This window comes from Anoplophora glabripennis, unplaced genomic scaffold, assembly GCF_000390285.2.
Source record: "Anoplophora glabripennis isolate ALB-LARVAE unplaced genomic scaffold, Agla_2.0 scaffold296, whole genome shotgun sequence".
Taxonomy (NCBI): Eukaryota; Metazoa; Arthropoda; class Insecta; order Coleoptera; family Cerambycidae; genus Anoplophora; species Anoplophora glabripennis.
The window spans coordinates 306,691-334,349 of record NW_019416601.1 but is presented as its reverse complement, the minus strand read 5'-3'; the positions used below and the strand labels follow the sequence as shown (position 1 = coordinate 334,349).

Genomic DNA, 27,659 nt, shown 5'->3' with positions numbered 1-27,659 from the left:
TAGCCTTTGCCTCATTCTAATGTAGTGTTTAGTGTTTCCTTAAAAATTAAATATCACACACCACCGCGTTAAAAATTATAAATCGTAAAGAACACGAATTGAGCTCATGGAAAGCTTTTGCAACCCTGTGTGTTCTAATGGTTCAGTGTCGTAAAATTCAGTTGAGACATAAAAGACAGTGCCGCATTCTGTTTTGTGGCCACCCGGGGCGTTGTCTCGAGTTTCTCGAGAATTAAGATAATAACTGAACTGCAGAAAATAAGTTTGATGTTTTTCCGCACGAAAATAGGACACAGAGGCTAGGAAAATATGTTCTGGATATAACATTCTTTGCGAGATTTTATTTGGTGCAGCAGCATAGTACAGTTTTGGCAGTTTAAAATTAGTTTATTTCTAACTGTTCAAATATATTTTTTGCCAATCCGAAATATTAGTACCTAATTATTATTTGCTATTTTAATGTACGTATTTCTAATATTGTCAAAACATGTCTTGTATAATTTGTAAACAAATAGAAAGTTAAAATTTCCTCACAGAATGCCAGATTTTAAAAATATTTGTTTATCGGATTTACATTAGATACATCTATCGACTAATGTGGTTGACTAAAATTATCTAACGTTAGTGTATAACAATATTATCATTCTAATTAATTACCGAATGGTTAATGTTAATTAACAAGACCTTGTTCGGAATGTTTCACATCGAATTTTACACAATTTGCTTCGGATAAATGATTTATAGCATAATAACTACCATTAATACCGTTCAGCTAAACTCACGTCTTCACAAATATCATTTGTTAACTGCTCGCTGTTAGTTGACATAACAGATTTGTTATGCAAAATGGGTGACGAGCTACATATTTTCGATATTGTTAAATAGCAAAAAGGCAAATGCTTGAAATATGTACTGGATAGTGTATCATTTGTCACTATGAAAATTAGATTTCCTGATAAATATTGTTAAAGGTATTGTATTTAATGTAAGGTACACATTTTTTTATCTTTCATAAAAAATAGCTTATTTTATACGAGAGGTGAAAAGACGCAAAATCTTTATATTACTAGTGAAAATAAAACAATAATTTATTTATATGTTTATATTTAAACAAATATATTATTCATGATCATATACTAAATAAATGTTAGTACCTACAGTAAACACTGTATTAGATATATTTTTTGTTGTAAATTTAGCATTTATCCGATAATTAATTAGTGTTGAGGATTTTTAACGAAGTATGGTGACACAAGTGAAGAATAAAATGTCATTTTATTCACAACCTTCTATTTGAAAAAAAAAAGTTTTTTTTCAAATACAAAATGTTGAAAATAATAATTTCTATAAATCCTAAAATCGTATTAACTGAAGCAAACCACAAATCTAGGTTTGCAAATAGACCAGATTTTTAACTGATGCTTAACATACGAGGTCAGTTCAGAAAATAACCGAACATTATTTTTTAAACTTTATTATTAATTTTATACATTATTGGTCTTTGTCTTCCTTCAAAGTACTCCCTTTCCCTATTCACAAATTTTTCCCAGCTGTGTTTACATTTCTCGAAACAGTCTTTGACAGCTTCATGTGAAATTGCCTTTGCCAATTTGCTTTGATGTCATCAATCAATCAAAAGTCAATAGTCTAAAAACGGCATCCTTTCAGCACTGATTTTAATTCCGGAATGAGAAAAAATCGCAAGGAGCCAGGTCTGGCGAGTAAGTAGGATAATGGAAGGCAAAATTGAAAAAGGCTTTCACTATTTCATATTTTACAAGCCTTTCCGGGACACCCTGTATATTTGCAATTCTGTGAATGTTATCGCGGACCCTTACGCGAAGAAGAGATATTGGATATTTCTATATACAGATGTATGCATAAATTTGAAACTTATATACCTACTACCTGTTCCCTGAATTTTTGTTTAATGCACCCCGAGTTATTTTCCGATATATTCCATTTCTCGCATAAGTACACAGGCGAATAAGCGAAGTTTCCGATGCATAGCTCCACATGTAAGGGATTTCATGTGGAGGATAAATATGTATTAGAGAAATATTTCCTTATAGATAAAGTTCAGAAAATATTTTCCTGGAATTTGCGAACAATAAAACCCTATATTCAATATTGCGCCCTATACAAATATAAAACGAAACGCTTTCTGGAACGATAAGTAAATAAACATGGCTCAGAATAACCTGAATAAGAAAAAAAATCTATTTAGGTAATCAATAATAGCAACGCTTTGAATAGTGAGTTTTTCTAATAAATTCTCAATGTCTTGCACTGGCAGAATTTTTTAGTATTATAAGTCCTCAATAATTTGCAAAGGCAGATTTTTTTAATGTATCTAGTATTTGTCAGTATAAGCGATGTGATTTTCAGAAACATATTTTAAATGAATAAATTCTAGCAAACCGAGATAAAAGGATATTCCTTCTTTAAATCTATTTTTTAAGCCAATATTTTATATTAAACATATTGTTAGTAAATAATAAAGCTAAAAGTAATTTAGCAACCAAATCTGCCTATAAGTATTTATGCATTATTTTACGTAATTCTAAGGACTTTCAGAACGTAAAGGTTTTAAATATATTGTATGCATTATTTGTGCGTTGCACACTTCAATATACATCGGTTATTTGGAGTCACATTTATAATGTTTATAATATTCAATTAGAGAAAGTACAACGGAGATTTTTAAAGACTATTCATTTTATTATGTATGGATTTTATCCTCCTCGAGGTGTACACCACAAGAATTATTGCTTTCTTGTTTTAATTGTGATAGTCTCTGTTGTAGGCGAATTATGTTTTCAATTGTATTCCATTTTAAAATTATAAATAACACATTAAATGCAGACTCGTTAGTCTTAAGGTTTTTATATATCATGTTCCTAGACTTAATTCTAGATTTCACTCTCCTTTACAATTATCCACACCTCGTACCAATTTACTAATAGCCTCCCCCCTATATCAAATGATTTCCTATTATCAAAAGTATGAAGATCGACTTGATATATTTTTTCATTCTATGAATGACATAAAAAAAACGTTTGTCTAGCAAATGTAATCCTTATCTTGTATATGTTAATTAGCTTATTTGTTTTGTCTGGTATTGTTTATACTTAAATTCTTTTGTCTGGAGTTTATATTTTGTTATATTTTGTGTAGTAGGTACTTATATTTTTATTAACACTTAAGTTTTTTTGTCTTGGTTTTATGTTTTATTTTGATTGCTTTTTTCGTAGTACTTATATTTTTATATTTAATGTCAGTTTGTCCTTTTCTTTTGAAATTTAGTTAAGGTTTTCTTATTTTACCTTATCCTGTAATTGGGACTTTGTCCCGTTAGATAGTGTAACTTTCGAATAAACTTAAAAAATCAGTTTTATGTAAGCTCAGTATATTTAAATGGCATAGCATTTAATTCGAATTTTTTGGCCAAAACTTTAACAAAATGTTACATATCGGCTGCTTTAGCGATAGTGCATGTTATCTGCTTTTCGTCCCCATATACTTCTAACCAAAGTTCGTTGTGATGTTTGTTTATTATTTATAAACGATAGTTTAAAAGAATCAGTCGATTTTTATTTTTATATATCTAATTGACATCTACCAAATTTATAATATCCGACTAACTATCAATGTTCTTATTTAAAAAAAAATCACTAAATTTATAAAATGCCATCGATTTATTTATCACAAGTTTTTTAAACTACAAGTTTAGTTTAGTTATTAATTTTAGTAATTTTTCTTCACACTATATACATTTATGCAATTCTTCATTATATATTTTGCCGAACACCATGTATATGTAACAAATTAATGCAATATTTAAATTTCAAAAACCTTTAACTAATGATAGTCCAATTAACTAAGCCTTTAAATCGAAATTTTGTCAACTTGGCTGAATTTTTGATATGAGTTAGTTTAAGGTATATTATAACAATAAGTGAGAGTAATTTTTTGTTCAACCCCCGGCCAAGGGTGGAAAAAGATAAAACAAAGGGCTTATTCAAGATAACTCAAAAAGGGTAAGAGCTAGAAAAAAAAGTTGTAAAGCAGACAATTCTACATAAAAATGGTCTCTTAGCTTTTTCTTGTACTATTAAAATTAACAGAGTTAGGGAGGCTAGAAGTTAAGGGAAGATTTCAGAAATTTAATTTTGTTAAATCATTAAAATTAACGATTAAAAATTTGATTTTTTGTTATAACTTTCTTATTAAAAATTAAAAAATATATCTATTTCTCTGAAAAGAAAAGTTACATATTTTACAGCCGATTGAAAAAAAAAATTACAAAATTCAATCATTTTTCTGTTTGTTATGATTTTTTTTAAATTTCTGAAATCTTCCCTTAACTTCTAGCCTCCCTAACTCTGTTAATTGTAATAGTACAAGAAAAAGTTAAGAGGCCATTTTTATGTCTGCTTTACAACTTTCATGAAAAACTTTTTTTTCTAGCTCTTACCCTTTTTGAGTTATCTTGAAAAAGCCCTTTGTTTTATCTTTTTCCACCCTTGGCCGGGGGTTGAACAAAAAATTACTCTCACTTATTGTTATAATATACCTTAAACTAACTCATATCAAAAATTCAGCCAAGTTGGCAAAATTTCGATTTAAAGGCTTAGTTAATTGGACTATGACTTGATCTATAGATTATGTTTTACAATAGTTTATAACGTTTTAAAATAATGCGCTACGAATATTATGATTGTTTCATTTAATAACCTGTTTCGTGAAAATTAGTCAACGTTGGTGAGTTATAATAATAACCTACAAAGTACATGTCACATCGTAATTATTTTAAAATAATCACAGTAATATGGTAAAATAATGTGAAATATAACAAGCATTGACAATATTTATCATTTTATTGCTAGGCATTTGTTGCTTCGAAATTAATATATTGTTATTATTACTGGCTCTATTTTGAATTGAATTGTTACAGTGACCACCAAAAGTTTTATATCTGAAGAAAAACGATTGCTTTTTAAATTAGTATAATTTACTATCTGTACAAATTAGCCTGTTGGCATGTCCTTGTTGTTCTCGGGCTAGACTTGTGGCGGCTGACTTGCTGTCAGAATCCTTAGGCGCCCGTCTTGATATTGGATTCGATTTATGTTGTGGTTCTAACTACTCGTCAAACAATGGTGGCTATCTCAGATGTTCTGTATTGCCGATGGCAGTTTGAAACGATTTCACCACTGTACGCATACGAGTGGAGTGAGAAATCCCGCTTGAGTTGCCGATGACGTCGTTTTGCTTCTGGTCTTGTGTAGTGAGGTAGAAGCCGCATCCTGTACACATTTTGTTAGGTGTCCATTTTTTTTAAATATTTTTTTTCGTATGTTACAGTTTAATAGTTCTATGTAACACCGGTAACACAACTGCAGTGAAGTCAGCGATTCTCCACAAATTTACTCTAAAAAAAAAACATATTTATTCCAAATTTGACTTTTTTCCCCCAATATTTTTAAAAAACTATTAATTAACTATCCATTTTTTAATTTCACCACCCTCTATCTCCAAAAATACTGAAGTTTGGTTCTTTAAGGCATTTTGGTTTTAAATAGTACAGGGATGAAACCTTTGAAGCAGTGGCATGTACTTGCATTGTATTTTTAGTATTTAATTATTTTAAAACTGGCGCATTCGCCATAATTAGCTATAATATGTAACATACTATTCTAGGATAAATTTTAGTTTTAACCATTTTTTTTACTAATTGAGACACTAAATAACTAATTAATTAAATAACTTCTGTCTATCAAATGTTAAAATTTAGACATTCGCCAAAAAAAATATATTTTATCAATTATTATTATTTGTGTTTAGCTATTCCACATTTAGTTAGCTACAAAGTTAGCAATTACCGAAAACCATTACACAATTTTTCTATAAGCACGAACCGATACGTGTGCATCTGTTATTGTCCCAGCGCCGCAATACATTACAGAGAAAACTAATAGCCTCGCGGTCACAACTGAATACATTTGGAACAGCGATCTGCCATACATGGACATATATCGGTATAATGCATCTGTGTGTTTCCAGTCGGTTCAAAGGGTTTTCATTCTTGCTATGTGTTTGTGCCGGATCGATATCGGGTGACGTCACGAGCACGCCCCTGACGTCATTACCGGGGCAAAATCAAAAACTATCCGACACGTATTATTAGGTTGCCTGGGGTGACTGTCCTATTTTTAAATTACGAGGAGGAGTTTGGGAAAATACAACGTCTTAGATGCATAGTGGTTTCTTGATAAATGGGCGCATTTCCATAAACAAAATTCTATAAATAAAATCAATGGGTAACAGTTATTTACTTTTTTGTCTAGTCTATCATATTCCATCGGCAATAATTAAAAACTTTTATTACATTTACATTTACAATATTACTATGTCTCATTAAGTCACTAAGATAGCAGTGTAAATAATAAATACACTGGATTTAATCGCAACAAACACAGATGGAAAAATTTGAGTTGCAGTTACAGTTGTTGGAAAAGTAGTTTCCCCAAATTGCGTAAGAGTAATGGTAAAAGATTAGAAATTTTTTATAGTATACCTATTGAATTAATGTTTGTAACATATTTTTATAGATATATATTGTTATGATAATGTGTGTGTCAGTGTGTTTATGTTAGCCCCAAAATTATAATTTTAATGTGATATTAATGTGATATTTTTTTTTGTACTGGTGGTTATATACCTGTGCCCTACCTAGCTCTAGACTCCTCTCAGTAGTCGGTCTTATGTTCTAAATGCTTCAGCTAGAAACCACACACAATCACAGCTATAAATACAACAGGATATTAATAAATGAATTTATTATTGGTTTGATATATATGTCAAATTTGTCAATAAGCCGTGTTCACCACAATAGTCAATAATTTGAAGTATTAACACTATTTCTAAAACTTTAAACAAGATGTTATCTCGATACACCTGTTATTCTGAAATTTTTATGTATGTCTGGTTGCATACATTCAAGACATTGACAATTTTTTCATAACGTCTTGTTTAATCACTAGTTATTTATTTCTATTATTAATATTGATAATTTTACTGAGATTGGCCAATTTTTATTATGTTTGATATAGTTATCTAAATTTGGTTACTATGAAATTAGTGATATTCTAAAATTTTTTTATATACTACTTTTTTCTTTTAAATATCTATATCCAACTATTTCGTATACGAAATTTACTTTTAATTTTATTTGTGCACAAAGTCTCACCTTTTATACGTATTATTGACAAATGACTTATCGACTGATTTCTCTCCTTTCCTCTGTTTGCTTGGTTTTCTTATTTCTTGCCTATCCTATCTCGCTTCCTTTCAGGAACCTGTCGATTACTCCGCTTTATGGCTGGTCTCCTGTTCCCTGCTACTGCTACTATGATTGACCATCGGTCTCCTGGATCCTGCTACTGATATTCCTTTTATTTCTTTTCTCTTGGAACCTGCTATAGAAATTCTTCGTCCTTGTTGTCTTCCTGGACCTTGGTTATGGGTACTCGGCTTTTATTGTCTTTTCTTGGGTCACCTCTTCACCACTTGGTACTTTTATATTCTTGATCTCTTCTACTTGACTCTTTTTATACTCACTCGTTCATTAAATACTTATATTTGCTATGGGTTTTATTTTCTTTCCTCAACACCTGACGTTTTTACAAAATTTTTCTGTAACTACTCAATAATCTCCAATTTTTTTTCACCATCTTGATTTTTTTTTCTCTTCTAAAGGCCTTTCCACATATCTCCTTTTTGGTTTTTTTTAATTTAACGTGCCATTTTCCTTTTGCAATTCACTTCACTTCACTTTATCCTTTGCACTTATACATCCTATTCTACTTTATTTACAATCAATTTTACCTTATACTTCAAAATATTTCTTATTTTATAGTATTATTTGACATTTCTAGTAACTACTGAATTCCTTGTGGATCCCACTTTAAATTTGACATATTTCTGACATATCTTTTTAATTAATGTACAAACTTGTTTTTAGATCTTTATATCTTTTATTAACTCCTACTCTACCTTATTTTATAACTATTTAATCAAACTCTGGCATTTTAACTTTTGTTAGATCTCTACCCATTCTGCATTTTAATTTATTTCAACTATATTTTTCTGATAATATCTTAGCCTATGCTCCAATTTAATAACATGATAATCAAATCAATAATAAATTTTGTAATAACCATTTCAACCATTCTCTCGTCAATCTGATTTCATCTCAATATGTATATACAGGGTGTTAATGAACTTATGTCAGATATTTTTGTCACATGTCCGTTATGTCAAAATGAGGTAAAGTAATGTTTAGAAAGTCGCCCACTCTCCGAAAAAAGTGAGCGGGGGCTCCGTCATGTAACACATGTTCACTGAAAACTGATGCTGAAAAGCACCACGACGTATTTTGTGTGGATTTTCGATAGTCCAGTGGTGAGTAACTCCCTGTATTTAGTGTTAAATTATCAAAAGTTGTAGAGGTACAAAGTATAAAAGATCCAATGAATCCACACACATTAATAGTCTCTTTAGTCAGCTCTAATATTTTTGATGTATACCTTCAAAAATAACGTGAGGATTTGCATCTATCTACTGGTGGATGTTGGGGAAATCAGCCTATCTTAATATTACACTTGATTTATATTTTGACTGAACTTTGTCAACAATTCAAGCTTCCTGCAGTCTTGCAAAAGTGATAGTATTTAGGAGTATATGTTTATATTTTCCCTGAAACATGTAAAATTCTCCCGCGCCATCAAGTTTCAGTGCACCTAGTAAATTTCAGTCTGCAATTAGCACCATAGCCACAATTGCGATAACCATCTCCCAACGGACCCTGATTAGGAAATATAGAGATGAATTTTCCGAAGATATTACTTTATTACGTAATAAGGAAGCATAAAAAGAAGAATCCGAACGGGAACGACGCCGTTAGTTTGCATAAATCTTAATGCAGAGCTATTTTCGGGCTACTTCGGGCAACTTATAAATTGCTTTTTAGAGGCAGATTGAAGTTAATGGTCATGAACAGTTACCAGTCGCTGCATATGCCACGTAAGGCCGCCGTTGCCGCGCATTTTGAATTTCAAATAGCGGTCGAGATTTTGCAGGTGCGAAAGGGCTTATTTACGGACTTTTGTTTCGGCATATGAAAGTAGGGGCAATATGCGTTTAGAATTTTATTAGCAGGATACAAGAGACGGGTCAATTGTACCATGGTATAATCATGGCACCATTTCCATATAACTTAAGAGGATAAAGTTTAAGGATCCATTCTAGATATGAAATGACGTTTTTTCAACACTGCTTGTACAGGGTGATTCACTATATTTTGACCCCTCCTTTAACTTTTTTGTTTTAAGAGTTATAAAAAAATGTGAAATATAAAAGTTGCACGAGTTTTTATGAATTTTTCGAAAATGATAGTAGAAAAACAAATGAAGTCCAAACAAAATGGCCGCGGATGTTAACTTTGTTAAGTTAAATGGAACACCCTGTATATTTTTACATATTTGGATAGAACGTTACCTGTCGAACATAGTCATGTAGGGTTTGTTGGGTCCATCGCTAACAATAAGCGAGATACTATTAAAAAACAAAAAGAAGATTTTTTATTAAGAAAATAAGAGATCTTGTAATTGTTAAACCTTTTTCAGGCATTTCTGCCTTTTTCCAATTAAGTAAGAATTTACAGATTTAGTTATAATATATTTTGACAGATCTGACATTGATATGGTCCAAAATGCTGTAGGTATTGTAACTAAATCTCACTAATTAGGCCCTGAGAGGCAATGTTATATGGTAGGCCGTGACAGTGACAGGTAATATCATGACAATATTGTTATTGTTTGACAGTTTGTATTATTATTTAATTAAAATGGGTTACACAGAAGTAGAAAATTGGAATATTATAGGAATTAAAATAGAGCAAAGTCCTTCTCCAAACTCAATTTTAATTCTAAATAATTTTCTACTTCTATGTAATCTATTTTAATTAAATAATAATACATACTGTCAATCAATAACAATGTTGTCAAGATATTACTACCTGTCACTGTCACGACCTACCATATGTAATTAGACGTCGCACGGTCTAATTATTGAGATTTCGTTACATTACCTATACCCATTTTGGACCGTATCAATGTCCGATCTATCAAAATATATTATAACTAAATCTGTAAATTCTTACTCAATTGGAAAAAAGGCAGAAATGCCTGAAAGAGGTCTAACAATTACAAGATATATCATTTTCTTAATAAAAAATCTTTTTGTTTTTTAATAGTATCTCGCTTATTAACAAACTCTATATGACTATCCTCGACAGGGAACGTTCTATCCAAATATGTAAAAATATATAGGGTGTTCCATTTAACTTAACAAAGTTAACATCCGCGGCCATTTTGTTTGGACTTTTGTTTTTCTACTATCATTTTCGAAAAATTCATAAAATATCATGCAACTTTTATAATTAATTTTTTTTATAACTCTTAAAACGAAAAAGTTAAAGGGGGGTCAAAATATAGTGAATCACCCTGTACGAAATACAATCCCGCTGCGAAGGTGTTTTCAAATTACCAGAAATTAGCACTTGTCAAGTAAATATTTGATGAAGTGTCTGGTTTAAACTCTAAAAAGATTTGCAAAAGGCCTTTCTTTCTTCTCTCCTAGTTGGCTGTTACATACAGGGTGATTCATAATGTCATTAGTTTTAAGGGAAAATGAGTAGAATACGAATACGCTATTAAAAAAAATAAAATTATGGTTATTAAATTGTCTTCCTTTTTAAAATTCAACATATAATTTCTACAACTTTTGCTGTCATCCCAATTTTTTTATTTTTTTCTTAGTTACCTCCATCTTTTCCTTTCATATCCCATTATTTTGTTTTAAATCACTTTCTAATTTTAGTAATCCAAATTTTAATTGCCGATCACATTTTTAATTTCGAATATACTTTATTACATTATATTTCCTTAAAGTTTGTTTGAAATTCCTTTCATACAATAATTGTAATTGATCATGTACTAATTTTTATTTATTTTGTCTTTCCTTTCTCAATTTCAACCATCTACTCTACTCCTATTGGTCACACTTATTCAACTTATAATTTATTTCTTTAAAATCAATTTTACTAATTTTATTTTCCTAAATTTACCTTCCCTTTTGATATTTTTAAAATCTTTTTCCCAATTCATTCTATTACAATATTTATTTTTCACTTTCCTTCATTTGTTCAGTAATAATTCCCGGAGAAAGTACATATTAGCTACTAATTTTCAAGTTGCAGAAGATGGCTGCTGTACCATATAGCTACCTCTAATCGAATTACAGTTTTAAAACTAGATAAAAGCTAGAAAAGAGAAATGTCTATTACTAGAATTAATGTCTGTTACAAGAATTATCCAGAAAGAATTCATGAAGTTTCAAAGTAAAACCACCAGACGTGCATTGTCGCCCTGTTGTTCGCTGTCACAAAGTAATACTAATAGTCGGAAAGCAGTTTGTCGGTAATTGAGACTTGTTTTTGCGACACGTTTCTAAATTTTTCATCACTTTAGTGGATCGCCCTGTATATTAAGTCATACTTAATTAAGCTGAAGCTAATTCACACCAAGAGTATATAATTTTTAAATCTCATCAGAAGAAGTCGCGTGTGAACTTTAGTTTAGTTTAGTATAGGAGTACCTTCATAGAAAAGCTTTATAATTGTCGAAAAGTCTTCGTCTAACACATAATAACTATAGTAATCTAAGAATCATACTCATATTACTGTAATCCTGGAAAAAAAACACCTTGATGTCAAAATTATTTGTTTTAGCGTAAGGAGTTTATTAAATAGGAAATACAGATTTTTTTTACAGTTGGCAAAAATTAATTAAAGCGAACGTTATAATCAAAAGCTGCGTTTGTTCTAATTAATGCCGATGGTATTAAAAGCTTTAATAAATGAATCTAACATGATGTTTTATGAAAAGCTTACCACTTCATTATTATTACCGACAAATAATTACGTTAAATTCATTATTACGAAATTTTAATGCTTTTTTAAAATCAACCCCTTTTGCATGCATTTAACTATAGTAGTGGTTTTTAATTGTATTTAAATCAGTGGAAATAACGTATTTTTAAGTTATTTACACACCTAAAAGCTTTAGCAGGCAATTGTTTTCATTCTCTCATCTAAACTGTGGCCAAATTTTGTAATCGGAATGAAACTATAAAGCAATATGAAATGTAGTTGTATAATAAGTCCAGTTAAAATGTAGAGGATAATTTTCAAATTGGAAAAGTAAACGATAACTTTATAATAATTAGAGTTCGACACTTCAGTCCATAAATAATGCGGCGACATAGGAGGACCCATTTCCACACCTGGCTTCTTTCACCCTACGCGTTGATACGAGCTGCTACATCTAGAGAAATATAAGAACGTCGCGGTCCATATTAACGATAAAGCAAGTTAAAAGCTTATTTCTTTTTCAATAAATATTTTTATACTGTCGATTGTGTAATTTTCAAATCCTTGAAACCTGGAGTTAGTTGAAGCTAATCTGTACTTTGGCAAATGCTGTTGATTAATTGTAAGATTGTTCAATACATTTAGATCAATCTTTTCAAATTGTTGATAACATAAAAATGCCAATTCAAAGTTTAATAAATGTGTCAGGTGCTGAAGCTGCAAATTTTAATAACTTGCTACGAAAATCAAATTCTTGCTCCGTACCTGAGGAAAAATTAGATGTAAGTATATAACTAATTACAATTTTCACGACAGTGAAGACATTCAGGCTTAATTTACTTAAATCTGGGAATGTTGTATTTATCTTGGATGAATATCTGGAAATGTCTAATTCTGGCACGTAATTTTTATAAGGCCCTGTTATATTAGGGTTCAAAGACTGAATGACGACGAAAATAAATTTTAATTAATTTTCTAAGTGCTATATATACATTTTGCAAATTAATCAAAAAGAAATTAATTAAAGGAAATTTGATTAGAGGAAAATTTATTTTCATCTAAATAGAAAGAGACATTGCAACATTCAACTGTTTTAAAATAGCAAACTAAAAAAATTAAACCATCATGATATTAATGAAAATAAAATTAATTTATCATACTAATAAAAGTTATTACTTCGAGTCAATTAACGTGATAACTGATAACGAACTCTTAGTCTATATGAATTGGCTGGTTCTTGGTTTTAATGACTTTTGTATGTTTTAAATATACAAGAGAATGCCATACGTGACAACTTTTATGTAGGACTACCTAAAGTATTAAAAAAATATATCTATTCTATTTACATAAGATATAGACAGAAGATATATATTTGTAATATCATTTAAAAGTAGAGATGTAAATGAAATTAGAAACTACCGCCCCATACTGTCATTTGCAATTTTATACAAGTTCTTGAATTTTGCAAATCAACATTGTCTACACTTTTAACTCCAAACGAGGTTTTTTGGGTTTTGGCTCGTCTGGCGCCTTCCACTCGGCGTTTTGGAGCTTACAATTAGTTTCTGGATCATACTGAAAACACCACGTTTCATCGCCAGTCACAATGTTGCAAAGGAAGTTTTTTGTCCTTTTGGCCACCTTGATGATGTCCTTCGAATGTTGAATTCTGAGCAATTTTTGGTCGTCAGTCAACTTGTGCGGAACAAATCGTGCACACACTTTTCGGTAACCCTAATATTCGTCCAAAATGCGATTTCTCTTTTTGAGATGCTCAGTTCCAATTCCACGAACTGCAATGAAAATTTCGACTGATCTTTGTTGAATCCACTCACAGTTTTGATGGAATCTGCGGTGATCACGGATTTCGGTTGGTCAACATGTTGCTCATCAGTTATGTCCTAACGACCGTTTCTAAACTGCGTATACCATGAACTCTGCCACGGAATGAACAATCATCAACATAAACTTTACGTTTCGGTAAAAGTGTTACCAAATTTAAAACAAAACTTAATATTCTCTCTTTGTTCGATGCCCATTTTTGTACCGATGACATAAACATACAGTCACCAGAGATGTCACTTCAGATACAATAACTCAGCTTCTATTCATCCAAATGTCATGAAATTTTGACAGTACAATAGTGAAAGAATAATAAATCAAATTTATTTTATTTACTTAACATTAACATTTACATTTATAGTAGGTAATAAACATTTCGTTTTTGTTTTAACATTTAACTTCCTTTCCGTTAATAACAACCCTTGTAGCATTGTTGCCATCATTTTTGGATCTCATAGCATCTGCCGAAGTTTGTGAAGAATTTGCACAAGTTACAGATGTCTCTTCTTGTAAGGAACAGCTATATTTTCCTTGGATTTTCCTTGCAATATCAAATCTGTTAGATATAGACTCCTCAAGATAACGTTTTGCTACAAAGGAGTTCTTCCATCCACCATGCCGTTTGATGGTTGTAACATCAGCATCTTTATTGACCAATAACGTTGTTGAAGTGCGCCTCATACAATGGCCAGTATAGTTCTGGATTTGTGATATTATCGAATGAAGCAACTACTAAGGGTACCTTCGCCAATGTGATTCCAACAGGCAGAGAAGTACATTTTTGATTTATGTATCTTAAAAAGAATCTGTCTTGTGTTAGACGAATTGGGCGCAGAGAAATATATTTTCTGCACATTTCAACAGCATTCACGCAAAATCCTTCTTCTATAATTGTAAATTTTCTTGAAATGCCCGTCTTGGTGTCAGGTATTGAAACAAATAGGTAACTGCCAACGTCCTGTACGTCACAAATTTTTAAAATTGTCAATTCTCAGCATCGACAGACACCAGAAACCCCCATTAGTTAGTGCAACCTAAAATAATTCAAAGTTCACTATATACCTAACATGTAAAAGTCCATAATTCTTCAATATGTGCAGCTTCTTTTGCTTTGTATTCTTCTTTATGTTTCTTCTCAGATTTATGTTTTTACATTATATCTTTTATTTATTTATTTATTTCTGTTATATTTTATTTGTTTAACATTATTTTAATTAGTTTTTTTGATTATGCTTTATTTTATTATTATTGTTGTTATTTGTTTACCGTATATCGTATTGCTTCTTTATTGCCTTCATTATTACACTTATATATTACATTTTTTAATTTTTAGTAAATAATTCTATGGCCTATCCTGCAAATTGAATTGTAATTTAGGAAAATAAATCCACTCTGTTTTTAACGTCTATAGTGTACACGACGGATACAGCTAGCTAGTCTAGCATGGCGTTCTGTGTGTCTTAGAATAAGACATTGATTGTCAGTCTCGCAACCTTAATCAGTGCCCATACGAATTCCGTCTTCCCGATTTTCCTGATATTTCCAATCCATTACATTAAAAATGCATATCCATTGCCGAGATTCATTTAGGGTAACTACAGCCAGGCGTACAGTCCACGTCGCCTTCCAAACCACCCCGAGCGTAAATTTTTAAATGAATACATATTCCAGCACCCCGTACTCAGGCCTCCTCGTGGCGACCCGGTGCGGCTCGCGCTCCCTCGTAGCATTTGAGTATTCCGCGCCAATCCGGGTGGCCCGGATCAATATGACGGCGCTCTGGAGGGCGTAGAGCACAAGCGAGGCACACTAGATAATGCTAGTAGCGCCCCTACACCCTGTCCGCTTGTGTCTCGTGCGAATTTTACCTATGCGACCGGTCTCCACGGTTCCCGGTGGCTTCTCCTTTCTAACCCAGTGACCCATGAGAGCTGGGCTCGCGACGGGTGCAGTGCAAGTTGCAGTGGGACGCTGCAGGTGATGTTGTCGGCGACAAAGGATGCACAATTATCCCAAGGTGAACTGCGCATGGGTAAATTATTTTTGTCGTGGGTTATTTTTGATAAAATGGTAAGGTCGAGAGCATATGCTATTTTGATATATGGGCCACTGGGGGTTAGGTAATTGGTCGCTGTGTGGATTTCGCGATTTTCTCATTCTCGGAGAACCGACGCATTTGTATGTCGATCTATTTCAAGCGGTTTTTTATTTTCCACAGCAATATTGCGGGGCTACTGAACAGCTGGGTGTGATTTTAGGCAATTTCATGGGAACGTTTTTCTCGTGGATCAGTTCATTATATCCGAAAGAATTGAAAAAAGCCAGGGTGTAGAGTGAATTTCGAAAGGCACTTAAAAAATGGAAATTTTGATAAAAGTTTTTTCTCATTCTTAATTTACATATAATGTATCCTGATTTAAAAGTGTAAAATGCAAATAAAAAGCAAATAAAATCAATTTTTTTATCGAATTGACTTGACTTGAAAATTTACATTTAATCCAAATTGCAAATCTCTGTTGCTTTTTTTTGAAAATTGTCTAGGCAGTTTTTTTAATTGTTAAAGATTAATTGTGCAAGAAAGTGAGACTATTCGATAAAAAATACAAATAGTACTTACTTTTACTAACTAAAAAAATAAACGAATACAAAATGAAATAATAAATTCAGATTATTAATTAAATAAAACACTGAGGAACTTTTAAACTATTGAAATAAAACACCAAATATTTATATAAGATTTTAAAATTATTACATTTTTATAGAAATTGTAACAATTCAAATAAAACAATTACTAATACAAGTTTTCAAAAATCATAGTAGACTTAGAATTTGCAAATTAGGGAATGTTATAGTTTCATTCTCAGGTTCTATTTAATAAAAATATTGTTTTTTCTTATTACTTTCATAGTCTGCACACTTATAAATCGGGACACCCTGTATGGTTATGGTTAAGTATTCTTCATGCATAGTAAAAAAAACAAACAGAAAAAGTTTCTATTTCTGGTTAAACAAAATTAAATTTATAAATCAACAACTTGGCTGATTCTATTGGCACACAGACAAACATTCCTCAGTATCGAATGATGAAGCACATGGTATTAAATCTATTAAATCAGTATACATGACTTGATTTCGTGAGAATTTTATGGAAATTTTTAGAATTAACTTAAATTAGCTGGCGAGCATCAATTATTTAACATTTTAGTAATCCATGTAATCACCACCCGTGTCACTGTACAATAACATGTACAGGGTTAGTCACTATAATCTGACAACTTATTGTGAGTTTATAATTGAAATTAGAAAAAAGTTAATACAAAAGGTTTAGCTTTTTTCATGAATTTTTATAATACAGTATTAGAAAAATACAATTGAATAATGGAAATCACTAAATTAATAACAAGAACACCCTATATATTATGCAGCGCGCGTCGAGTATGCTTGTTTGCATCCCGGGTTTCCAATTCCATCTCGAGATGCATTTTATAACATTGAGCGACGCTTTAGAGAAACAAAATCTCTTGGAAGACAGAAACGAACAATTATTCCAAATGAAGCATTAGAACTTACTATATTACTATATTTTCAAGGTAAGCAAATATTTATTCGAGGTTTACCATGATAAATTCAAACTTTAAATTATTGTAGAAAGGCCACAAGAGTCCACAGTAAATGCTTCAAGATAGTTAAAAATAAGCCAAAGTAAAATTATTAGAACGTTACATAAATATAATTACCGCCCCTATAAAACTATGTCGGTACAAAACCAAAAAATTCAGCGATTAGAGTACTGCAGAAAAATGCAAATATTTTATGGACTGATGAGGAGACTTTTACAACAACTGGCATTTATAATAGAAAAAATACTCATACCTGGGCAAATGAAAATGGCACATCGTTTAATGTTTGGTGCGGTATATTGAGAAATAAAATCATTGGCCCACTATTTGGTGAAGGTGCTTTGACTGGGGAAAGATACCTGCATTTTCTTGAAGGAAGACCTGCCGCTGATCGACTATATCAATTTCAATGGCCTGCAAATAGCCCGGACCTTACACCCTTGGACAGTTTTCTGTGGGGTTACTTAAAAAACGAGGTTTATAAAGAAACTAGTGTAAATTAAGACGTAAAGTTGAACAATGTATACAAAATTTAAGTGAATTTAATTCCCATTTTATACTAAATGCAATTCTGAAAATTAATGAGGAATATACGAAGTGCATCAATAATAATGGCGGTCACATTGAGTATCTATGACCATTTGTGTTTGGTTTTTAATAATTAGGTATTAAAATTCTGTTAAAGTTAAGACTTGTTAAAGTTAAGAATGATTTTTATTATTAACAAAATAAACGGATAACTAAAGAGAAAAATTTAACGAAGCTATGTATGCACTAATATGTGTTCCATTTAAAAAAATCTTCAATTTAGTGATTTCCATTATTGCTTTTTCTAATAGCTACTGTATTCATAAAAAAGCTAAAACTTTTGTATTAAAACGTTTTTGTAATTTCAATAATACTCGCAATAAATTGTCAGATTATAAAGACTATACTTCTGATCTGAAGCTTCGCATCAATCAATTTATTCGATACGATATCCTGATGCCTACCATGTCGGCCTAACGTGCTGGTGAACAATTCAGGTATTTTTGCTGAGGGACGTTGGTTCGTGCATTTCATTGTCGTTTGTGCATATGTGATTGATTTTGACGCTTTGCTTGGTCGAGTATATGGCACATGTTTCTTTGGCAGTCAGTAGTATTGTGTATCGTGAGCATAGAGCGGCACACGACTTAACCGTAGATTTAGCCAATTTCTGCTACTACAACATATATTGCCACTTACTAGCATAATATAGATTACTACTCGTTATTTATATGATAGTCGACAAAAAGTTTCCTGTCTCAGTTGTGATAAAACTGTTGCATTATCTTAACATTCCGTAACTTCTACACATTTTTGTGTTTTGTTCTTAATTAGATAATTCATCTATGGTAAAGTTCAAAGGGACCTACGCAATTGAAAGTCAATACAAATAGAAAACCACCACGACGGCAACCATCATGAAAATTAAATCGCGTACCCACTAACGTTTGTAGACGTAGGATTTCGAAGTGTATACGTTAATTGTACAAAGCGACTGGATGCAAGCGTGCAGTTTTAGTATCGAATACCGAGAAAGCACTGTTATTATCGCTCTGATTAAAGAAATATTCCGTCAAGCGGAAGAAATGGAATGTTTACTAAAATAATTTGGAGCAACTGAAGCTGAGCATGATGCCAACTATAATTGAATTGCGAGAGCCATTCGATTCCGTCCCTAATCATTAAATGATATTTGTTGTAGTGGATTGCCGAGTCTCGGTTTCCCAACGATTTTTAAAATGATATTGTGCTACACCACGTACAAAGGACTTTACTCCAAGAACAATAGTAATTACACTTCTTTTGACACCACCTTAGTTCTATTGGTTCTAAAATAGGATAGATAATATTTTTTTATAGCAAATAATAGTGTGTCGTAACTGGAAGTAAATCTAGGAGCAGTAAACAGCAAATGTTAATAAAGATATTTGTTTCATATTTAAAATTAATATGTATATTCTCGTCCGTATTGTACTTTTTAATTCGTGATTTTTCACTTTCTCCGATTTTGAATAATTTGTCTCTGACGTCCCTTCTTCCACATATGATGCACTTTTTCTCCTTCAAATTAAATTTCTCATATTTATGACATTTAAAACTTTACGAATTATACAATTTTCTTGTTATACAATAGAAAATATTTATTATATACTTTAGTTTAGACTTTTTTCACGTAGTTACTGCTGTTTTCAATCATGAAGGCATATGTTAAGGTGGAGTGACTATTGGCAGTTTGATGTAGCATACATTTACTGCGTATCTTAGAGACTGACTGTTTGTGTCTGCAGTCAGGATATTGCGAACAAGGGAATGTAGGCGGGTGATATTTAGGGCTATCGAGAACAAACGCAAGACAGGATGGATTTATGGTTCCAATTACTTGCTCACCTGATGGTCACAGTTCCGAAATCGATGAAACGAAATCGGTTTAACAAGTAAACGCTCTGCAAAATTGTTACGTTTTTTTTAAACAGTTTTGTTTCTCTGGGAAAAGAATGTTACAACTGGAAAGAAATTAAAAATATCATGACACATTCGATTGTTGAAAAAATATTATAATACTGCGATTGCAATTTTGTAAAACTAGGAAGGAACATTTTTATGCTTTTATTGCATCGGAACAAGTTCTCAATAGATTTATTGTGGGCTGTTATAAGGCTTTTAAAATATTATTTTGACATTTAAAAATTCAGTGATGGTGATGAAAGGCACTTCAAATTTCGAGTCCCGAAGATGGTGCAAAATAACACCGAAACGTTGGAAATGAGGTAAAATATACTGTTCTTTCACTCATTGATCTTTATCCCACTAAAACCTTGACTTTAACAACTATTGTGTTATATTAAAACGTTTTTCATATTAAAAACATATTTCTGAGTCATTTTTCAGGTCAGCACTTTTTAAATTAATATTATTTCTATCAAATGATTTTCACAATTCACTAATTCAACATTAAGCGGATTACAATTACGTGGAATGGAATTCAAATTCATTTATTTATATTGTTGTGCGAATTAGTATTTGTATTTCTATAAAATTTCAATTTTCCTAATTGCATTTTATATCACTACCGACAGCGCTACCAAATGGAACCCTTTGAACCATATATTCAAACGATACTTTATGAGCAAAGCATTGAATGCAATAAACGTACCATCAGGCTAACAATACGCTGTTTTATTACGCTATTAGATCAGAAAAGTGAGTCATTGTAAAGGCTGATACAACTTATTTTTGATAATTGTTATGTTTTAATCTCAGCCAAGAAGAAAAACGAGCAGTTTAGATCTTATTTCCAGTAAATTTATTTAAGTGTTTAAAATTATTGTAATCCTATTACATTATTAAATATTTTTGTAGTCGTACATTGGCCTCGGTTAAAAACACTAAAAAACTTTAGACAGTGCCGTTGGTGATATAGGGTCTGGCGGAATAAAATAAAAATAAAACGATACTCGGGAAACAGTGCCGTTCGTCTTTCGAGGTCTGGCAAATGATACTGGGGAAGCCACCTTACATGAAACTACACTGTAAAAAAATTTCACTCAAATTTTACTCAATTTTACTCAATAATGTATCAATTCGTGTCCACACCCGATTGAGCGAAATTTTCGCTCTATTGGTATGAGTACAACTGAGTGAAACTATTGCATAAGAAATGAGTTTTACTCAAATCCGAGCTGACTGTCAATTGAGCGACTTTTTACTGTATTCTCAGTATATAAAACCAATTTAGAGTTGACTTTTTCTCTAGTAAGATTTAAATTTAATTATCATTGAGTTTTTACTCAGACTTGGTTTTTAATTAACTAAATATTGAGTGCAAAAATAAGTCACTCATAAATGATTAACTAGAATATACAGTGTTGAAATTAAATTACTTCGGGGGCCTTCTCCTGTCCTGGCTGAGACCCGTCAGCTGAGACCCGCCGCCGCCGGCTAAGGCCCGTTCTCCTGGCGATCACGCTTTTCTGGAGCATCTAACGGGCCCCTATCAACTGTGGTCGAGATTACAGAAGCAATATGTAAGTGGTGCCATCTTCACGGCACCATTCAAATTACTCGGAATTAATATACATTTGAACTCGTTTAGTAATGAGGACATTTACTCTGATTTAGGTACAAGTGCACCAAATACGAGTTTACGTGAAGAATTTATTTAAAGTGTACCTATATTTGAGTGAAAGTACTCAGTTTTAGTTTAAATATAATCACAAATGAGTAAAATGATCAAAATGCCCAATATTCAGTGAAAATGTACTCAATAATTTCACTGAATGGATTCACTTCGAACCTTTATTGCTTTCACTCACACTGATTTTTTTAGTGTTTAGGTATAACAAAATGTTATTTAGAATAAATAAATTATCGTTTCGGTAAAAGCATGTTTTAATGTTTAAAGAATTTTACTCTATTTGGTGTCGCATTATGAGAAATAAAGAATTTAGCTGATAGTATTACGAGAAACAACTACTTTGCGAACTACACTCCCGACCAACATTAAATAACAACTGTAGTGCAGTTAATGAACAACTAGGTCATTCATTAGCAGAACCACTAGATATAAAAATTAAGATGTAACATACTTTATAGGTTATATATTATATGCTCAATTAATTATTTAGTTTGTAGTACGTATAGCATCCTGCCCCTGCAGCCATCAATAAATAATCTAAGTAATATTGCTTAAAAAATATTATGCACTCTTTATAAGAGGTAAGAGGTTACCCAGACGACTTTTGCTTTTGCTATAGATGACCATCTAAAACCTAAAATGTCAAATTCCAACAGGCTTGCATTGTGTGCCTTATTTAGCCAATTTGTCGTTTTATCGTGGAGGCTCATAAATTTTAACAAGCTTTCGACGTTGTGCAATTGGAGAGCGGGAGAGCCTCTTGCTAGCAACGCCACCTGGATTGTTCCTAATTAATTGTATCAAATTATCTGTGAAGTACTCTTGCAATCTAAGTTGCATTCTCACACGGGCTAAAGGCGAGGGGCCAACGATAAAACGAGACAAATATAGGATTTAAATGTAGTTGCACGTACTGGATCAGATGTAATATAGTGAAGAGAAATGCTGCTACGTAGAATTTGTCAAGGAATTTATTGAAAACGAGAAAATTATCTAACATTACACACATCCGCTTTGAGAAGACTGACGATGTTAAAAAACACTACATTCACTAACACATGACTTAGTTTTTAATTTCGAATGTTTCTCTCATCTCATTTCCGCAATTTAACAACTATACAATTTTTGAAGTGTGTAACAAATGAAGTGAAAAATTAAAAAATTGTCTTAACATTTGAAAACGATTATTGTATGGAGGCAATTTTATTTTGTGATAAATTTAAAAAGAGAGAAATCTATGCTTTGTCACTTTCCTACTCTCTCCAAATAAGTAGTAGTTAAATATGAATTTGTCGGATTTCCGTTACTGACACCGTAAGACTGGAAAATATTTAAATCTAATCCCCAAGGATGTTAAATTTTTGGGTCAACTTTTTAACTTGTCGTAAATTGTGCCGTTTCTCCGGAATAATTGCTTTTTCTGGGGAAGAAAGAGTATCTTCAAGACTAATCCGTTTTAGGTACTTTTGGGACCAAAACACTTGAATTTAAGAACATAATTAGGCGCGCCTTTTCTTATCGCGGATGTTTATTTCTGCTTAAACACTCTTGGTTAGTGGAGAGGGAGTGTTCATAATAAATAAAAGATGGAAACTTTTACACAACGAATTTTATAATTTGAAAAAAATATTGGATAGTGCTTTACATATTTATTTATTTATCTGTTATGAAATAGGAAGCCAAGATGATTAAAATTTCAGTAACACTCGACAAAAAAATGAATCTACAAGAAATTACAAAATCCTCATAGTACTGTTATATGTACGTAACATACATATATTATTGACTATAATATATTGGAGAGAAAAACGGTAAATTCCCTCACAAGCAAAAATTGGTGCTCGTCATAGCAGACATCGTTTTGGATATAGATAAGGAAGGATATCCATATGTATAAATTTATTTTCTTTTTTTTTAATTTTTTTAAGTTGTATTACTGATAGTCCTACATAATACAAAATAGTTAAAGGAAAAGGCCGCATTTTTACGATAAAAAATCCAAAACAACCATAATCGCCCTACGTACAACCGTTTATCTGAATAGGCACTACAATAAATGTAAATTTGAATAGCTATTTGTGGCCATATTCAAATATTGGGTTGCGAAGTGGCGGAATAACTGCGAACGCCACAGAAGCCGGACATGTTTTTCCGGCGCTATCGCGGATATCTTTTGTCGGCAGCCGATTCATTCGACCATCCAACACCCGCCGAATGTCAAGTCAATCATGTTCGAGAGGAATGGAAATGGACTTTTCTGCCTGATCAACGTTTGAACTGGAATCCGTTTTATTGCCTATTGGACCGGTTACTTTTGATTTTATTTTTGTGGAAGTTTGCCACATGACATTTCGGTCATGTGAATTTCGTTCCACCAAATTTCTTAGAACAGAATGTGGCAACAAACAGGTTACGAACCCCCAAAATATTCGTATGCAGTTTAAAAAAAGCTGGTATATTTTCGATTATGAATTGATTACTTTTTTGCTGAATCTATATTATTATAGAAAACGTTTTATCATTACAGTTTGACACTTCGGTGTACGATAAGACGTAGAGACAGCTCCGAGGTTTGCATAGTGCACCGTGGTTCATTTGTTCGTCAGATCATATCGCGTTTTAATACGAATCGCTACTAAGTCCAAAGAAATGTAATAATTTTCGTTACTCTAAAATCTACATATACCCTTCGCGCAGATCTACAGGTTGGCCTTCAATTTAGGGACTCTGATTTAATTATACGTATAATGCGTTTTCTATAAACTGAAAGCAATAAACACAGTTATTTTTAAACTCATTAGAGGTTGAAGTTCAGCAAAATATGATAATAAATAACTGATACACTATATACATATATACTGATTTATCTTAATCTGAATATAAAACGTAGCGCAACTGTGATATTGCCTCAGTACTAATACCATTTATGAAATAAAACACAGCACACTGATTTAAAAATAAAATTTGCATTGCCGGTAAGTTTCCATTTGCTCAATTCAAGATACTATTTATATTTCCTTTCTGCATAAAAATTGAGATTCGCACTGCATGCAGCAATTTATTTTGACATTAGTGCAAAAATAAGGGCTTTATTTCTCTGATCAGGCACTGTTTTGGTTTCCACTCTATGATTTAGAGACATTTCCAGAGTTTGTTTGCGAATAATTGCATATTAAAATATGTAAATTGTTATTTTCTTAACCAACAATGTTTCAATGTAATTCAGACTTTTTGTAAACTGCCTTAATAGGACAATCTGGCGAGTAATATTGAGAGGTTAAAGCTCAAAGTTATTATATCTTTCCGGAACACGGAAATCTTGAGACTTTTAATTAAAAAGTACAGAGCGTTCAGATTTACGTTTCGAATGAAAATATGGCAATATGTTGAAATTTAAATATGACATAATTTTGTCTCTAATTCATATAATGTTTTTTCAAGATATTGATCAAACTTTTTAATTAAATATTAATTATAAAAAAGTGATGTTCAGAAACTATTTTCACCGTAAATTATAAAATTAGATTGTTTTTTTTTTGTTTTATAAAAATCGAAGGAATATTGAAATCGTTTTGCTAATAGTTTTCATATATACAAGGTGTTTCAGAAACACTTCCCGTAAATACGGGATAGTACGCAAAAAATAATATTTTTTTGTTTTATGAATTATATGTCTATCTCCTCTTGTTTTAGAGATACAAAGCGGCAAAATAAATATTTTTAAATAGAATTTTTACGAAAATTTCCAAACGGTGCGAAATATTTTTAAGAAATTTGGTATTCCGGGGTTTTTATTGATGCCAAATACGCTGGTCTAATTATTTTTGGGATATTTCATAGAGGGCGCTAGTTATGCTACATTCCTATTATATTTTAAGTTAAAATATTTGTAAGGTTAGGTTTTTACCATTCGGGCTCCAATTTATAATGTACAATTTTATTTTCTAAAAATAATGTACTCTTGTTAGAATTTCCTAATATGGACTGTTTTCGTTAAAAAAGGCTTTTAATTAAACCTTTACAATGTTACGGTGTATACAATAAGTGACTTTTCTCAAAGTAGGTTTATGTCAAAACTTATTGATGGATGTCTCATAAATTTTAAACTCTTATTAACCTTATATCAACATTTTAGTGGTTGTTAGTGACTGTAGTTAGCAATGACTAATTATCATAATTACTGATTAGATAGTAAATAAATTTTTAAATTTTTCACGGTAAATAGTTAATAAAATTTGAAAATATGGTGTGCATTCATCAGTCAATATCTCGGAAATGTTGGCCTGAGAGATTTCGACCTAGTGTACCTTTTTTGCTTAAAATTGATAGTTGAATAAATGCACTAAGCGTACCCTTATAGGTGGCGCCCTCTACAAACAGCGTCAAATCAATGACATATTTAAATTTAGCAACCTAAAAAAACCCCGCCCCCCAAGTTTTATACCAACATTCAAATTTGTTTGGAAGTTATTCCTAAAAATTCAAAAAAATAAAATCAAAAACTTTAACATCCTGTATATCGAAAACTAAGCATTTGTGAACCCACGTTTGTAGGAAAAAAAAGTCTTATTTTGACCTCAAAAATACGCCGCTAAATTCTTTGTACCGAATTTTGAATCACCCTGTATAATGAACTGCATTGTTAACATTATCTATTAAACAACTTGTGATCATCAATGCACGGCATTTTTTCGTTGTCAATGTAAATTTCATTCTATTAATATATTTTTGCATAACAATTTACATTAAATTTTTTACATTATTATTAATACATCACTGTATTAACAAATAAACTGATGATTAACATCGCTACTGATCATTATTATTATTATTACCTTAGGACACTGTTTTAATAAACAGGCACCATAGTAATTATACATTTACATTATTTATTATTTACATCAATGGCCGTTTAATACCAGCCTCATTATTTCTTTCTGAGTAGCTTATTATTATCATCGGTAAAATTCGTCCAAATGATTATGGGGAAACTAATAGATATTGAAATACCATTTTGTCTAGGTATCATTAAAATTGTGCGCCATTATAAAGAATGGTAAGTTCCATCCGCTAAATGCCGCGTACGTGCCGAGATAACAAGGTACGTCGCAATCGGGCGTTTCCTTTTATTTTTCATCCTATCTCAACATTCTCGCACCTGCTGTTTCCGCTAAGTACCTTCCTCCCATCTATTTACTTTGAATGATTTCGGTACACATATAAATTATTCAAAGACTACCCCGGGAATCGATATCATCCGGCTTTTGAAATGAGTGCGTGAATACGCCGAAAACTGAAAATCGCTGCCGAAATCCGTGGAGCGGCATAAAATAAAAAGTAAATACAATGGCAACAAGTTGACGTACTTCGCTTAAGGCTGGGGGTAATAGCAAATTGTTTGAGCTAGGTAGACCATCGAAATAATTTCTGAATAATATGTTATCACCTGATTCTCTATTTCTAACATATTTGACAATATTCTCAAAAAATACCAAAAATGGCGATCTTTCCCAAAATTTTCATAGAAGAAAGTTGTTTACTCAAGTTTGTTTTATTTTATGTAACTATTTCTTTTTTTTATTGTCTTGGTCTAAGCGAGCCTCTGGTAGCTACGTAGGTATTTCTTTTCCGAAAAACAAAAATGCCTCACTAAAAATGCTGTCAACGTGATGTATACTTTAAATAGTTTCAAAAATTTGTTTCAGAATCCAATTTATTTTGATTTATTATTAATACAATCATAGACAGGCCAAATTATATAAAAGGTAACTTCTCATTATGCGAATATCAGTGAAAATAATTAATAAGTTTATTTGTAATTCAATTTATATATCTACCAGTTTAACAATGAAAATAATAATTTAAATTTTAGTATAAATGGACGAAGCCGTGAAATAGATTTTGAAGAGCAAAGTAATAAACAAAAATAAGTATAAATAGAATAAACTTCCCCGTGTAATTTTGTAATGTGTGACATTAGCGCATTCGCCATATTTTAAAATAACTATATTTGCGTCTTCTGACAACAAATTCAGTAATA

The 27,659-nt window shown here is 31.5% G+C and overlaps 1 protein-coding gene across 8 annotated transcripts in view; it reads left to right on the top strand.

The window, feature by feature from the left end:
* LOC108912586 (protein turtle) overlaps positions 1 to 27,659 on the top strand; it is a 188,892-nt gene that overhangs the window by 109,210 nt on the left and 52,023 nt on the right. For 7 of the 8 annotated variants that reach the window (XR_001964553.1, XM_018717852.1, XM_018717851.1 and 4 more), the window contains exon 1: positions 24,507 to 24,594. The exons of the other annotated variant lie outside the window; for it this stretch is intronic. The gene's annotated coding sequence lies outside the window, so the exon portion shown is untranslated. Of the gene's footprint in view, positions 1 to 24,506; positions 24,595 to 27,659 lie in introns of those variants that run through there. 8 annotated transcript variants of the gene reach the window in all.